The 16,413-nt window shown below is 43.3% G+C and overlaps 1 pseudogene; it reads right to left on the minus strand.

Annotated features, from left to right (window-relative positions):
- Positions 1–10,989: 10,989 nt before the first annotated feature.
- On the minus strand, positions 10,990–11,312 carry LOC144274782 (histone H4-like; annotated as a pseudogene).
- Positions 11,313–16,413: the final 5,101 nt, after the last annotated feature.

Here is a 16,413-nt window from a genome sequence, read left to right on the forward strand (position 1 = left end):
CTGTATGGTAGGTTGTATGGACCATTTGCAAACATATTTTATGTCAGGTGTGTCTCACACCTGCACTGGGATGGGCAGGGTCTCAGATTTGTGTTTGTACATTTGCTTCCTTTTAAAAAGGACAAAAATAAAGATCTTTGTCCCTTAGGCCAGTAAAGCAGGGAGTAAATAATACCAAGTGCAGGCAGTTTAAACAGCTGAAAGCCAACTCTACTAGTGTCCTTAATTATGTACTGAGTTCTGAAGCAAGAAGACAGAAATGTTAGCAATAGCTTACCCCCAGCCTATGGCATGGTTTCTTATATAGGGCAGTTTCCATGGACAGCATTTCCTGAAGGAAAAAGGGGCCTATTGGGTTTCCAAACATTGAGGGCCAGATCCTCAGCTGATATAAATCAACAAAGCCCCACCAAAGTTGATGGAGCTACACTGATTTGCACAGGCTGTGCATCTTATAGATTTGATTCACTACTCCAAGTTTTATTCCTGGTGATTTCAATGGAGACATGCCTGCATATGACTGGTGGAAGGCCACATTCATAGAATCATAGGACTGGAAGGGACCTTGAGAGGTCATCTAGTCCAGTCCCCTGCACTCAGGGTAGGACTAAGTATTATCTAGAACATTCTAGACCGGTGTTTGTCTAACCTGCTCTTAAAAAAATCTCCAAGGATTGAGATTCCACACCTTCCCTAGGCAATTCATTACATTGAATCAGACCTGCTCTCTGCCCTGCTACCAGAACAGAGCAATGAGAGAAGGACAAGAATCCTACTCATGCCTCTATTTTTAATAATGCACAACAATGGCAGATAATATGATTGTTCCCAGGTTCTACTGCTCAGTTCTTCCTCATCCTGGGATAACACAAAAGACTCTTCCAAGAAAATGGCTCAGTGCTTGAAATAAGATGGACATTTGTAATAGTCCATTTGTAATAGTGAGGGTTAATTATTGGAACTACTTACCTAAGGAGATGGAGGATCCATCTCTTGATGTCTTTAAGTCATGAGTGGATGTCTTTCTAAAAGAGATGCTCTAGCTCAAACAGAAGTGATGGGCTTGGTGACATTCTCTGGCTTGTGTTATAGACTAGATGATCATAATGATCCCTTCTAACTTTAAGATCAAGACTATGATTAAATCTTCCTTTTATTTTCTTAACATACTCTGTAGATTTCCTGGGGAAACAGATGCTCTTTCATTGGCTACTCCTTCTTACAAGGAGTTTCTCCTCAAATACCCACTGGACTTTGGATACTTGTCTTGGTTCCACTATTACAAGTGGGAAAATGAGGCCAAAGATAACATGGGAATAATGGTGTTTACCTACCTCATAGCACTAGTGTGAGAATTAAATCATATTTGTAACCATGTTTTGGGATTCTTGGGAGGAAAGCACTATATGGCTGCAAAGCATTATTTATTATTATGATTCCAAAACTTGTGACATGTTTTAGATCTCACAAATGACAACATAGTGGGTCCTGGTACCAGTCCCCTGAAAAAACATCCTCCTGATCTATTGTTTTATGGTTCGGTTCACTCATGCCGCTGATAGCTGATCAAAAGGTCTGATTCTGGTCTCACTTATACTGGTTTTATAGTGACTGGTGTCACTCCATTGATTCAGTGGAGTTACTACTGATTAGGGCTTTGTAATAAACACTTCCAAGAAGCACTGACTCCCTTCTATTGCCATTAAGGTCACCAGCCCAGATCTGAAACTGGCATCAAAGTAGCTCTATTAGTGTCAATGAAACTCTGCTGATTTACACCAGCTGAGGCTCTGGCCCACTGAAGGTGGAAGGTACACTCAGCAACCAGAAGCTCACTTTATCTTGTAGGATCGGGCCCTTAAAATGGTGTGAGATCAGAATCAGGCCCATGCTGACTGCTCCTCTTGCCGTAGGTGTCCCTTGCTGCCACACGAAATGCTGGCTGGTAGGCACCATCATCAATTCATATGCCCTACGTTAGACTGGCTAAAAATGCCAGCATTTTACACAAAGTGTAAACAGCAGGAATGTCATTTAAATAGCCCTCTACTTCTGTGGATCTCTATTCTCAGTCCAGCCATGGAAGCTGGAACCTCATCCCTAAAGGAAAAAAATTACAGTGTGTTGTTTCTTACTGCCATAGCAATACCTGAATTCCCTGCTGCTGAGCAGCTCAGGCACCTTTCCCAACCCTTACAGTGCTCTGCATCGGTGTCCCACCATTCCTCAGACAAAGCTAGGCTCCTACTGTAATTCCTTTGATCAAGAGACCCAGGGCTTTGTGTCTCCAATCACTGCAACTTTCTAAAGGGTGTGTCTATTGGAGAAAAACGAAACACTTTAATGTTTACAATGAGAGAGGAACTGTTTATGCTCCATTCTGATGCTGTGTTTCTTGGGGGAGAGAGAGACGGCTCTCGGCAACGAGGGATTAAGGGGATCTATTGTACCCTTTTCTGATCCCATTAGATTTCATTTGCATACATCTCATATTCAGGAGTTGGGAGCATAGAAACAGCCATCACACCTGCTACTTCTCTAGGGCAGAGCCATCTACTAATGGTTAAACGCAGGGCAGCTTTTCACAAATTTGGGGGGAAATTGCAAGTGGCAAAGAGGGGTGTGTGTGTTTGGAAGTTATGAAGGGGAGGGAGGGAAGAAGAGAAACAAGAGAAAACATGCATTGGGAGGATTTTCCAAGCCGACAGAGGGCCTGCAAAAGGACAGGCTTTGAATTCTGCATGTTCTTTTAACTAGGCCTCTGATTTGAAGAGGCCCCCAAAACCCTGGTAAGCCTCATTGAACTTGAAAAGCTACAAGCTTCCTTTCTTCCCCATTTGCTTTGTCTTCCCTTATCTTATTCATGAGAGACATTGTCCCTCCTCCACCCTCAACTCCCCCCATTGGGGAGGGGGCGAAGGGGGAAGAGAGAGACAGTCAGCTTGGAATGTTTCAGAGAAGCAACAATGTTACGTCACACACAGAAAACCCAGAGACAATAGTGCAGAGAAATTATAAGTGAGGTACCAGTAGCAGCACTGACTTGGCTTTAGATAGAGGCTAATAAAAGGGACCAGGAGCTCTCTCTCTCTCAAGGCTGCATAGAGAGACACTGTGCAAAAAAGAGCAAAGAAGCTGAAAAAGAGTCTGGTGAACCATTTTTAGGTCTTGTCTACAGAGGGGATTTGCCCCAGTTACAGCCGCCAGTGATCACTAGTGGAAACTCTTAGTGCAGAAAACCTTCCTTGAACCCAGCAAAAGGAGCACCAGTTTCATTTTTGGTGAAAAGTGACTTTGACCATCCATTGAAACTTGGAAAAATAATTACTTTTTGGCAAAAATTTTGAAACATTTGTGGGTTTTTTAAACTTTTCTGTGAAATTTACAGTTTGACAAGAAAATGAAAACATTTCAGTCTTTGAAAAACATTTTCAGTAACAATTTTTCTGTTGTTTGTTTTTTAAAAACAGTTTTTAGGGTTTTCTTTGTTTTGAAAACTTCAGTGAAAATTTCAACCAAAACAAAGTTTTGCAGAACAGCCATTTGCTGTTGAAAAAAGTGTCTTGACAAAAAGACATCCACCAGCAGCTCTGTCTTCATTATGGCTCTCACTGGGACAACCATCAGGAATCCCTAGTTTAGGCCTGTTCTTCATGCCAGTTTTGAGAGAATGCTCTCAAGGTTGTCAAATCTTGAAATTAAACTGCCTTGACAATAGCCCTATAGGATGAAATTTCTCCTGGAGTGGAGAACCATTTACAGTAGGGCTCCCAACTTCATTAATGCTGGTGCAGCTTAACTGCTGTTAGCAGTAGTGGGAACGTTTTCTCAAATTCTGTAGTGCAGACAATATATGGGAGTGTAGATAAGTGCAATCACCCAGTCAAGGTTCCTTCCCCACTCTGAACTCTAGGGTACAGATGTGGGGACCTGCATGAAAAAGCCCCTAAGCTTATTTTTACCAGCTTAGGTTAAAACTCCAAGGTACAAATTATTTTACCTTTTGTCCCTGGACTTTATTGCTGCCACCACCAAGCGTCTAACAAATATAACTGAGAAAGAGTCCACTTGGAAACGTCTCCCCCCCTGCCACCCCCAAGCCCTACACTCCTTTCCTGGGGAAGGCTTGATAAAAATCCTCACCAATTTGCATAGGTGAGCACAGACCTAAACTCTTGGATCTTAAGAAGAAGGAAAAGCAATCAGGTTCTTAAAAGAAGAATTTTAATTGAAGAAAAAGTAAAAGAATCACCTTTGTAAAATCAGGATGGTAAATACCTTACAGGGTAATCAGATTCAAAACATAGAGAATCCCTCTATGCAAAACCTTAAGTTACAAAAAGGCACAAAAACAGGAATATGCATTCCATTCAGCACAACTTATTTTATCAGCCATTTAAACAAAACAGAATCTATTGCTTATTAACCCTTTACAGGAGTTCTGACCTGCATTCCTGCTCTGGTCCCAGCAAAAGCCACACACAGAGAGATCCCTTTGTCCCCCCCACTTCCAGCTTTGAAAGTATCTTGTCTCCTTATTGGTCATTTTGGTCAGATGCCAGCAAGGTTGTCTTAGCTTCTTAACCCTTTACAGGTGAAAGGGTTTTTCCTCTGGCCGGAGGGATTTAAAGGTGTTTACCCTTCCCTTTATTTTAATGGCAACCCAGCACTCCCTTGTGACCTAGGGTGGCCCTGCAGGCATCCTGCCTCAGTTTCCCTCTGAGTCCCCAAAATAATTCACATACACCAAGAGTCTTCAAAACAATAGTCCCCCTCTCTTGGGGACAAAACATTGAATATCATTCAGAGCCCCAAAAGGCCCCTTCCCACTTACCCCTCACATTTAGGGTTCACAGTCCTCCTTGGGATTGTGGTTTTAAGTCCCAGCCTTCCCAGCTCATACCTCATCCATCAAGTTTAGGGTCTCACAGTCCTCATTCTTTGGACTGTGCCTTCAGCTATATTCTCCTCAGGAACCCCTTCAACTGCTCTTCTTTCAGCACACCCTCTCTCTGACTGGGCTTGGAGCCTCTCTTTTGAGTCAAACACCCCCAGTCACCTGACCACTCCTTGAATCTTCTCAGGTGGATCTAATTACCTCAAACACCTGTCTGAGACAACTGGGGAAGAAGGGAGCCTTGCCCTGCCCTCTCTGCAAGGGTCCTGGCCCCAGTTCCTTAAAGGGAAAATAGCCTGTGTTTCTTCCTATATCTTCCGCCTCCCAGACTCTAACTATTTCCCCAGGACCATCTTCATCTCCTCACCTTATGTCCAGTTTTGGTTATTCTGGAAACTTGGAATGGGATGACTGGCCCCTCCCACTACTTTAAGGGCCAGTACCCCATTATGCGGAGCAACACATACACAGAATTAGGTCTTTTATATGACTCTTGTGTGGGTTTTTGCATAGTACAGTATATTGCCTTGATATTTTGTACGTTATTATGAAATGTGACTATCTATCCTAACTGCCTAGCCTCCCCCTTGATTAAAAAAGAAAAGATTGAGATTGTATTTAGTCAACACTGAGGAATATTTTAAGTTGATGCTACACATGACCAATTAACTAAGTACTGGATGTAGGGCACACGGATCAAGAATTCTCCAAGTAATAAGCTCCTATTCATGTTACAGTATTTGTCAACTCCCAGTTATTGGACCGTATTTTACCTTCATGTGTTGTATGTGTGTTCAGCACGTAATGAGTACAATGGGAATTGCCCTGGTTTTTATATCTGAGGGCAACATTTGACCTTGGTGAACTCAAATATTGTTAAATTCTATAGGGAAGCAGAATGACAATCCCAAATCATTCCAATGCACTGCCATATGCAAACTATGGCTCCAGCTATTAAAGATTGTCCACTGAGGGACCTGATAATAGTCTTCAAATATGTTAAGAGCTGTTATAAAGAAGACTGTGATCAATTGCTGTACATGCCTGCTGAAGCTAGGACAAGAAGTAAAGGGCTTAATCAAGAGCAAGGGAGATTTAGGTTAGATATTAGGAAAAACTTTTTAACTCTAAGGGTAATTAATTTATGGAACAGGCTTCCAAGGGAGGTTGTGGAATCCCCATCATTAGAGGTTTTTAAGAACAAACACCTGTCAGGGAGGGTCTGGGTTTACTTGGTCCTGCTTCGGCACAGGGGTCTGGCCTTGATGACCTCTTGAGGGTCCCTCACAGCCCTACATTTCTATGATTCTATGCCTTAGTGGGAAGTTGTACAGGTAAATCTATTGTGCTAAAGATGTTTACTTTTCAAAGCAGGCATTTCTAGTGAGATTGATCACTGGCCCTCCTTAACATCAGTTCTAAGAATTAAGCAGTCCTATGCGAAAAGAGGGGGCTCTTTGGTGATTGTTAGGGTGGGAAAATTGACCATGGCTTGGTTAGGCAGGGAGTGGGGAGTTTGAGGCAACTGCTTGCCACCTAAGCAGGAGCTCCCTCAGACATTGGTCCTTCCTGAGTTAGGCGCAACAGATTTGATCTTCCTGCTCCGTATAGCTGAGGGAAACAAAGATGGTTCTAAGCCACCTTTCCATTTCTCCCAGTCCTGGATGAACCAGGGACCAAACTAGCCCCCAGAATAAGTTGGAGTAACCACAGGGCCCAGGGTACTTTAACGTACACTGGCTTGAGATGGCCTCCAAGCAGTCACTATATCCTTGGGCGGCGAGTTCTATGGGCCCGTGGTGCTCGGGCACCAGGAATATTCCTGTCCCAGCAAAGTTTCCCGCCTCCCCACACACACACACATACTCCCCCCGCGCTTCCCCCGGCCCCACCTGCCACCCCTGGGTGATTTAAAACAGCACGGGGGCTCCCGCCACCACCCAGCAGCGCAGCGGGGCAGCTTTCCAGAGGCTTTGTTCTGCTAGTCACTGAACTCTCTAGAGATACAGCAATTTACACCAATGGATCTGATCCCACTGACATCAACAGAGCTATGCCAATCTATACCCTCTGAGGAACTGGCCCCATTCACTTCAATGGAGCTAAACTGAATTGCACCATGTGGGGACTGGCCCAACAGACTAGTGATAATGTTTTCTTTACTCTCCAATTCACTCTCTGTCCCTTTCTACAGCCCTGTTCACTCACTGTACACTGTTCTTTTGGCTGCTGTTAGATGCCTGAGAGAAAGTTTGAAATTGTACTAACTCATTGCCCTGATTACTCCTGTGAATGATAATTTTTAATAAATCTTGGCAAACTGAAAAATAAAAACCTGGTGAAGTTACTGTCAATAGGGACATTTCTGGACAATATTAAACACAAAGAAGTTGTCTTCCAGCACCAAATATGTGATTTCAGGGAGGTAACGGGGGAGGATTTAGAGACGTTTTATAAACAACTGAAGGCTCAGATATAATGAGAAAACCTTTTGTGACATAAGGACCTGTGCATGTCAAGTAAATTCATTATATACCAGCTTGAATGGCAATCTGACTGCCTCCAAATGTCTAACACAATTATGTTGAGAAGGAGGAGATTGTACAGCTGTGCTTCCCCTCCAATAAAAGAAAGCAAAAGTAACTAAAAGGGGATGACTAGAAGTTGAAGGCTTTCCACTAGGCCCGGCTGAGCCTGCTGGAGTTCGTGAAAATCTCTGTTTTTTGGGTTCACAGGGTTCACAGAACTAGTTTGAGTTCACCAACCTTTTCTCTGTAACTTAAACCCACTGTGGCTGGGGTTCTTTTGCTAATGGAAATTCAATTTTAAATACATAGCATCAGATTTTAATCTCTATTCCACCATCATAAACCTAGAGTAACTCCTGTGAAGTCAGTGGAGTTACACTGGTGTAAATAGGGGGTATCTTAGATCAGAATCTGGTCCATGGTTTTCTGACAGAATGACAGCCTGAGCTCTCTATTAGAGACATAAGAACATCCCCTCCAGAGCTGGGTGACCCTCCTGTTTATAGTACATAGACTTGGCGATGTATTTTGCAGTTTATGCCTTTGTTTTCCTATCTACTATATCTTTAAATCTTATGGACGATACTATCCTCTAAGACAGGCAGCCATTTTGTGCTCAGGCTTGGAGGACACAAAGTCAAGCCCACAATGTTTGAGTGGTTTTGAAATTAGGCAAAACCAGTTGACCTGTCCTGATTTACTGCCCAGGTTTTGCTGTTTATGAATTCAACTCAATGGGCTTCTAGGTGCTGATCGGAGAGGTGCAGAGAGGCAACTCATGGGCAAACAGTGCTTAGAGTCTGCTCAGCACCTGGAAAGAGCGGTCCATATATTGCTGAGAAATGAGCACGGGGCTCAACAAAGAATGTAAACTTCTAGGCTCCCAGAGAACTGAGCCCTGGTGAGCAAGGGGGAAGTGGGAATGATGTGGGTGCAGCCCGACAGTAGTCTGGGCATAGCGTACCTAAGGCAACTCCTGTTCCCCCCTGCGAAACCCATGAAATGGTCAATGCCTCATGACATATACTAGGTAGAGTGTCCTTCCCGACCCACCAGCGTACAGGGCTTTTCCCCCTCAGCTTATTGGATAGCGAATAGCAGAGCACCACACTCACCAGCCTTTCTGATGGCTTTCTCCAATCCTTCATTCTTACTGTGACCGAATGCCGTATACTGCCGTGTATGGCCTTGGTGGAGTGAGAACACATGGAGGGACTGACTCATGCTAAATATTTTACATAAGGGTTGAAACACTGAAGGCCCAATCCCAGTCTCCCACACATCAATTCTACACCCAGGTAAAATCCACTGACTTTAGGGGGAGGGATAGCTCAGTGGTTTGAGCGTTGGCCTGCTAAACCCAGGGTTGTGAGTTCAATCCTTGAGGGGGCCATTTAGGGATCTGGGGCAAAAATTGGGGATTGGTCCTGCTTTGAGCGGAGGGTTGGACTAGATGACCTCCTGAGGTCCCTTCCAACCCTGATATTCTATGATTCCTTTTGAGATCAGAATCAGGTCCTGAGCATTAAAGCAAAGCTCAGCAATAATGGACAGTCATAAGAAGAGAAGTCAGTGTTACAGAAACAATCCCTTAAGATTTCTCTTTCTTCAAAACCCTGACTCTGTTTTGATGTGAGCCCCTGCAACTGCAAAATAGGGGTTTCATAGTTATTTTTCCCACTTTGGTTTCTAGTCCAGTAGCAACTTAGTTTCCAATCAGAAGACAATACCATAACTACCATACCTGTAAATTCAAATTTATTTTCTATACACTTAGGGCTTGTCTACACAGGAAAGTTTTACCAGTTATGCCAGTAAAATTACACCAGTATAGTTAAACCGATATAGTTACACCGATATAACTTCCCATGGAGACACTTATTCTGGAGCTTTTTTCATTTAGTTTAAACCCTTTTCAAAGCAATTTAAGCCAAAACAAAAAAGGGCATTTTTATACCAGAATGAGAGTGTCTACAGGGGGGACACAGCTATAAGTACATCAATTTAAATTTACACTTTAGCTTATATGTGGATACCTTGTAACCCAGTATGCACTACTTTGTGTGTGCCAGCCAAACACAGTGAATGAAAGTCATTTGTATGGAAAGGACATAGTAAATGGCAGAGGTCGGTCAACGCAAGCTGTGCCTAGGCAACACTTCAGAGTGCCCCACCACTCAAATTTGGCCCAGTTGCCCCTCCATCATGACGGAGACATGACTGGGCCAAATTTGAGCAAGTGGCATTATAGAGGGAATCATAGAATATCAGAGTCGGAAGGGACCTTTGACCTGATGCGCGAGGTTGCAGTGCCACTCATATTTGACCCAGCCTCCCCTCCATCATGGCCACTTGCCAGTTGGCATTGAGGGGGTTTTCAGTCACATAAAGATATGCATATAAATGTAATTTTGGAATTACTTGATTTTTAAGTGTTTAACCATGCAAATTCAATGTAGCATTTTCCATGATAAATATATGTACAGTATATTTTGGATATGATTAGTACAATCTACAACAAGAAGGGGTGAAATCCTGGCCCACTGAAGTCAATTGGAGTTTTCCCCCAGGTGTGGATCATGAATACCCTAAACTTCATTGTTTTTGGATTGCAGGGGCTGTCTATCTGCATATAATTAGGTTAGATAAGATCAGATTAGATTGATGGATGGAGATATGGAGGGAAGTATGATCTATTCCTTTTTAAGGGGTAATGCACAAAGAAATTAAAGTCAGATGGATTTCAGAGGAGTACAAATTTGAATAAAGTTAAATTACCATCATGGGCTCTTTAACTTGGGGATATTTATCCAATTATATCAAAAGCATATATAATTACATTCGCCACACCATGTTGTCCTTTAAAATACAGATTAAGATAATTTATATTAAAATGTTGTATATATCCTCTAAGGAGCTCTCCGAAAACTTCAAAGATTTTCAAAATATCAGGTATTAAGCAGTAAAAAACTCTGTGGCTCAGGAGATGTAATTAAATTTCAGCTATTTGGGTAACTGTAACTGTGTTTCAAATGTTTTTTGTTGTTTTTTTTTAAAAATAGCAACATTGCAGTCTGCTCCTTCACAGAAGGAAAAAGAACCGTCTTCAGTGGGTTTCACCTAAGAAGAGGTTTTTAGCTGGGTCAAGTAGTTTCCCAGCTCTTCAGAATAAAGTAGTTGACTTGGCTATAAACTAACGATCAGTAAAATAGCCGAATTCTATTCAGGTCTCTAAAATTGGGTGTGTCTGGAAAAATCTCACTCTGAGTAGTTTAGAAGCAGAAGAAGACATTTGGGATTTCAAAGATTTGGTTAGGAAATGTACTAATAGATGACAATGTCAGGAGATCTAGTCAAAATTCTCCAAATTTCAAATTTTTGATGAAAAATCTAATCCAAAATTAGTATTTACATTTTTTTTTTGCAATATGTTTTCCCAGGTTTTGATCATCTTTAAATGTTAGCAAATGAGAGCAGGTAAAGTGGCACTGAACATGGTTTAACTACTCCCAACAGAGCTTAACCAGGGTTTCTCAAGTGGTCCTATTGACTTTAGTGACCCGTTTAGCTGCCAAAACCAGACAGAGTATAACCCTGGCGCTTCAGAGCATAAACTACATCCATAACCGTTACAGTCTTTCACTTGGCATGTTCAGTGTACGTGACAGCATTGCAGATCACGTTCTCCAAGAACACCTTCAGCACTACCCGGGTCTCTTCGTAGATCAATCCCGAAATACGCTTCACACCCACCCCCCCACCCCACATCGAGCCAAGTGATGAATAGCTGGCTTGGTAATACCTTGGATGTTATCCCGAAACACTTTATGATGGCGCTTGGCACCTCCCTTCCTCAAGCCTTTACCACCCTTACCGTGACCAGACATGGTGAAATCAAATCACACACAACCGACCAACTGTGCTGGGCACAGTTTGTCCCGTCTACATAGAATTATAGAAGATTAGGGTTGGAAGAGACCTCAGGAGGTCATTTAGTCCAACCCCCTCCTCAAAGCAGGACCAACCCCAACTAAATCATCCCAGCCAGGGCTTTGTCAAGCTGGGCCTTAAAAACCTCTAAGGTCGGAGATTCCACCACCTTTCTAGGTAACCCATTCCAGTGCTTCCCCTCCTAGTGAAATAGCTTTTCCTAATATCCAACCTAGACCTCCCCCACTGCAACTTGAGACCATTGCTCCTTGTTCTCTCATCTGCCACTGCTGAGAACATCTGAGCACCATCCTCTTTGGAACTCCTCTTCAGGTAGTTGAAGGCTGCTATCAAATGCCCTCTCACTCTTCTCTTCTGCAGACTAAATAAACCCAGTTCCCTCAGCCTCTCCTCATAAGTCATGTGCCCCAGCCCCCTATCATTTTCATTGCCCTCCGCTAGACTCTCTTCAATTTGTCCACATCCTTTCTGCAGTGGGGGGCCCAAAACTGGACGGAATACTCCAGATGTGGCCTCACCAGTGCTGAATAGAGGGGAATAATCACTTTCCTCGATCTGCTGGCAATGCTCCTTCTAATGCAGCTCAATATCCTGTTAGCCTTCTTGGCAACAAGGGCACACTGTTGATTCATATCCAGCTTCTCGTCCACTGTGATCCCCAGGTTTAACTTGTACTTAAACTGTTTTCCCCATCAGTTCAGCTGCTCCCATTGACAGTAATTTCCTAGTGTAGCCCTGGGGGCCAATTGGTTCAGATAATATAAGAACTTACCTGAATCTTTGCTCTGCATGACATGACCAAATGCAAATGCTCTCTTTCCCCCAACCCCTACACCACAGCCAGAATGGGAGATGATGGAGGAACAGCCATTTTGATCCTATACCACAAGAGGGTTTCCTCATACTGGGAAAGTCCACAGGAGGCCATAGCTGCTGGAGAAGAAACAAGGATCTGGCCCTTAAATCCATTCATAAACCGAAGCCAGTTCAGACTACAGCAACCTACTTATCAAACCAAAGCACTTCACTGTGAGCAAATGACTCGAGTTCTCCACAATTTGAACTAGCTGCCTATGGGCTTCCAGGTGCAATTTATTATGTAGGTTTTGAGCTATACAGCCCTAAATGGCCTGGTGCCATCCTGGCTGAGACACACTTGTATCCCCATGTCCTACCACTGCAGTTGCCCATTTCTGGAGGGGGTGGAGGTGGGAACTACATGAGGGATCAGAGGTCCAGTGCTGAGCCCACCAAGACACTCCTCCACCACTTGCTCTGTCTAAATATTTAGTGACTTTCTTGTAAGAGTCTGGACCCTTCTCCTTATCAGCCAGCACTTGCTAGGAAGTGTTACCTTTCAATGGAGAGTGAATTCCTCTCCTAGAAGAAATGACAGTCAGGCACCAGGGTAATCCAGTGTTTACAAACACATCTGAGCTTTGAGGCCTCATCTCTCCTGCTGTCATTTTTTGCTTCTCTCTCTCTTCTTGCACTATAGCTGTGGCTCGAAAACCGGGGCAAGGGGGTGGGGTGTTGTCTAGACAATTCTTCCTTAGGTCTGTGATTCACACTGAGCACAGGACTTCTCAAATGCCTTGGCAGTGACAGATTCTTAGCTTGACAGAGAATAAAACTCTAGGCCTGCAGGCCTCATACTGATTGCTGTCTAGCAGATGGAGGGAAAATGTGTTGAGAGTGGATCTTAATTAAGTAGTTATGTCTACTGTAAGTTAAGCCATCAGCATAAATACCCGTGCAGCATATATAGTTGATCTTATCACTCTCATTTTCACCACTACGTTATTTAAGGCTTATGAATACAAAGCCGGATTCATTTCTTGTTTTCTTCAGGGATAATGATTTGAGGGGAAATGCTGAGTCACACAAATTTTCACGTTATAGCAATAAAATCCATACGTTTTATATTAATAGAACTTCCGAGAACATTGCTGCATTAGAAAATCAAGAGGGAAGGAAGAATGAGATTTAGTGGATAAAGCACTAGTTGTTTTTCATCCCAGCACTATGATTTCAGTGTTACACAGGGCACAAAAAGAGCCTCTTGCTGCTAGAAGAGGGTTTGCCATGTTATGCAACAGAACCACCAGTACGAGTCAGTTGAGTCTTTTTACATGTGTCACAGTTCAGGGCAACTACACCTGTATTGTCCCTCCACAGTCCTTGGAGGGCACCCACTCCTGGTTCATGGAGGTGGGTAGAGAACCACATCTTCCTCCCTCTCGACAGGGGTACTTCCAGGCTGCACAGTTCTCTGCCTACACTGTGTGTCGGACTGCCTCAGCAAGCCTGCTGTGCTTTCTCCCCAGAGGCAATGAACAGTACAATTGCTCACAGTTATAAGTTACCCCACAGCTCTTTCTAGGCAAGCACATTTATTTTTAAGGTGAAAGCATTGCTGAGAAAGCATACTGAAAACAATAAAAAAACCCAACCCTACATGCATGCTAATAAGCTTACCAGAGATCGCTCCCCAACTCCAACAAGGGCTGTAGTAGGAGTCAGTCCTTCAACCCGCACCAAGGGCTTTTCCCCATGGTTACCAGTTCAAAACAGCCTTAGCTCAGGACTAGCACCCCCATGCAGTGTTCAGTCTCTCTCTTTCTACAGCTTGGAAATTTGATCTTGAAACTCCAGGAACAGGTAATCAGCAGATTTTTGGTCCCCTCCACAGGGCATAGCTTCAAAAGACTTGAGTTCTGCATTACCAGAGATGAGGAATTTGCATTCACTCCTTCTAAAGATTCCCCAGGCAAACCACCTGATAATGTTTGTCCCAAAAGTCCATTCTTTTCTTGACCATTCTTCAGTATTGTCCTTAGAAGTTCATAACACTTCCTAAGGTTCACATCCCATCTCTCCAAGGGAAGTTGCATACAATCTGGGCCCACAATAATACATAATCTTTGCGTTTAATAGAATCAACTGCATTAATGACTTAATTCAGTAAGATGTTCCAAGGATAAGCAGGAAATTGCCATGTTTGTCACAACGTGACTGACAGTTTCATCTTCAAATTATTACTGTTAGTGGTATTACAGTAACATCTGCAGCCCCAACCAAGCTCCGGGCCCCGTTGTGCTAGCTGCTGTACAGATACCTAGTAAGAGAAAGTAGATTGCAGTCTACATAGACAAGTCAAATAGAGCTGTGTGGAGGAAGGAAATGCTGTTCTGCTAAGGATTTCCAGATTTTGACATTTGTCTTTGGTCTGATTAGAAATGAAAACCAAAACATTCAAAATTCTTCAGGAAAGAGAATTGCACAATTTTTGTGCAAATTTGCTAAATGTAAGACAACATCCAGATTGTATGGGATTCCAAAATCTCTCCTCAGCCCACCATGAAAAACAGAATGCTTGGGTAGAGCAGCCTATGAACAAGCCTGCAGAGGGGGGCATAATCTCAAGCAGAAATGAAGGAGGAAAGGCCTGTTAGCTCATAGAAGGGGTAATCATCATACTCTCTGTTCTCAGCTGGAATCCTCTATAATCCACTTGCATGGTTTTTCTGCAGTAGTGTACTTCAGTCACAGAGGTGAACTAAATACATCAGACACACCCCAACTGCCTCGTCCACGCTGACCAAAATGGAACACACAGGGGGACATATTCTTTTCTAATATATCTCAGTTTTATTACCTCTGCAGTCCAGGGTAATTTCATTGACTTCCATGTTGTTACTCCTGATTTAGAAAATCTATCTGTGGTATTTCTATAGTGTCCACTAACCTTAGTATCTGAACACTGCTCTGTGTAATTTCACCATAGGGCCAAAATCAACCCTGGTGTAAATAGGAACATCACCATTAACATTAGTGTGGTTTTCAGACAAAATGTTATCTCTTTTTTTGCTGAAAAGTTGAAATTTTCCCTGCGGAAACCCCCCCTCCCCATATTTTGACCATCTCTACTGTACAATGCTTTGACCATACATGTTAGTTATTTCTGAGAAAAGCATCGACACGGATGGGTATGGGAAGCCTGGAGATGGCTGGAGTGGGGGAAGGTGGCTGTGTCAAACCTGGCATTTCCTTGGGAGTCCTTAAGCCCCGGTTAGGCTCTCTCCTTAGGGCAGTGGCTTTCAACTTGTGATCTGCAGACTATGTCCAAGGGGTCCACGAAAGATTGTCATTACCGTAGGAGAGTGGTTTTCAACCTGTGGTCCGTGGACCCCTGGGGGTCGGCAGACTATGTATAAGATTTCCAAAGGGGTCCGTACCTCCATTTGAAATATTTTAGGGGTCCCCAAATGAAAAAAGGTTTTAAACCACTGCCTTAGGGCCTTCAACCATAACATGGTGAAGAGAGGGAGAACTAATTTCACAAGTTAGACTCATCCAATGAAGATGGGGGATGGAGGAATGTGCCAGACTGCAGCTCCCACCTCATATTTGTCACTTCCTCTAACGAGAAGACTTTTGTCATTCACCCCTGTCCCCCCTACAGAATTCCAATCTGGCCTTGTATCCACTAGCTGAATTCCATTCAGTTTCCCGTCCCCGTCCTCGCTCCTCTTTAAGAGAAAACAGAAAATCATTTTTGCATTTGGCTCAAACACCCCTTTGAACACACAGGCAGTGTGAGTATGGGGAAGATGTGCCTGAAAAAAACTGCCACCTCCTTTCCAAAGAAATAATTTCGCCACTCTCCCTAGGCCTTGAAACACTCCCCTTATTAACACTGCTGCAAAGCTGACCAGGAACCAGCAGCTGTGAGAGCCGTGGTCACAGCTCTGTTATGTAACTGAATGGCAAACAAGAATAACTGAGCTGTCTGCTTCATAAACATGGGAGGCGAAATGGTGGAGAAATGAGGGAAGTCACAAGAGGTCACTATTGGAGGTCTCACCAGTTAGCGTTTTGTGGGGGCCCAAGAGATAGCAAAGCCCAGTCTCAGTTTTTTTTAACTGTTAAACACTAGTATTTTTTCAGACTACCAGCCACACAAATATTAGGAGGAGATATATATTATAATTGTTTTCTCCAGAAAACATTGAACACTCATTTTCTGGAAATAAG

Source organism: Eretmochelys imbricata, chromosome 14, assembly GCF_965152235.1.
Source record: "Eretmochelys imbricata isolate rEreImb1 chromosome 14, rEreImb1.hap1, whole genome shotgun sequence".
In the NCBI taxonomy this organism is placed as follows: domain Eukaryota; kingdom Metazoa; phylum Chordata; order Testudines; family Cheloniidae; genus Eretmochelys; species Eretmochelys imbricata.